Here is a 1,020-nt window from a genome sequence, read left to right on the forward strand (position 1 = left end):
GTTACACTTGATCCGATCAACGGAACAGCCTGCTCGTGAAATTAACGTGCAAGTGGCTGAGCACTCCACAGACATGTGTACCCTTATCGTAGTTCTCGAGAAGATTCAGCGTGACACAGAGTGTGACAAGGCTGACCCTTTGAAATACAGGTACAACAGAAACAGGAAGAAAGAGAGAAAGTTGTGGTGAAACAGTAGAGCAAGGTTCGCTACCAATATCCCCTGCCGGAGCCTCGTGGAGATTTAGGCCTCTTTGCTTAGTAAACAACGGCAGGTCTGGGAATGGAATCCGTGATCTTACGACTTCGAGTCCGCTGCCGTAAACACTGGGCCAATGCCTCCACATACATATTACGTTATATATGTATATATTTCTGTTAAACTATCGTATGTCCAAATTTGGACAAGTGCGTTTTTTCTTTTTTTCAATATTTATTGCCGGTTGTTTTGCTCAAACTATCGTATCTCCAGCTGCTTCCGATACCAAGATATCAAAATTTGTGAAAGTGTAGTACAACTGTTTTGCTATGGAATGGATAAACTATCTTTTCGTTTTCAGAAAAAGCAACCTTTTGAGCTTACGACATTTTTCTATAAGAGCAATGATATGTATATATGCATGTATATATTCTTTTTCTCTTTTATGCGTGTCAAGCAAAAATCTGGGACCATGCTGGAGCACTGCCAGTTTAAGCACCTTTTCAATGACCATTCTTATGCCAATGGTTTTTGCTGATATAGTGGGATCGACTATATAGGTTCATTTGAGACCTTGTACAAGAGGAGATACAGTTGCCTCTTGAAAACATTCACCCCCTACTGCATGAAGATATTTCAGATATTTTGGCTAGGCATTAAATAGCTGTGGTCCCTTGAATATTTAAATATGTTTGTGCTTGTGTGTGAGTGCATGTGTGTGTGAGTGAGTGAGTGTGTGCGCGCTTGTGACGTGTATATATATATATATATATATATATATAGATAGATAGATAGTTATGCAAATAGATAGATAGAAAGATA

This window comes from Octopus bimaculoides, chromosome 7 (genome assembly GCF_001194135.2).
Source record: "Octopus bimaculoides isolate UCB-OBI-ISO-001 chromosome 7, ASM119413v2, whole genome shotgun sequence".
NCBI lineage: Eukaryota > Metazoa > Mollusca > Cephalopoda > Octopoda > Octopodidae > Octopus > Octopus bimaculoides.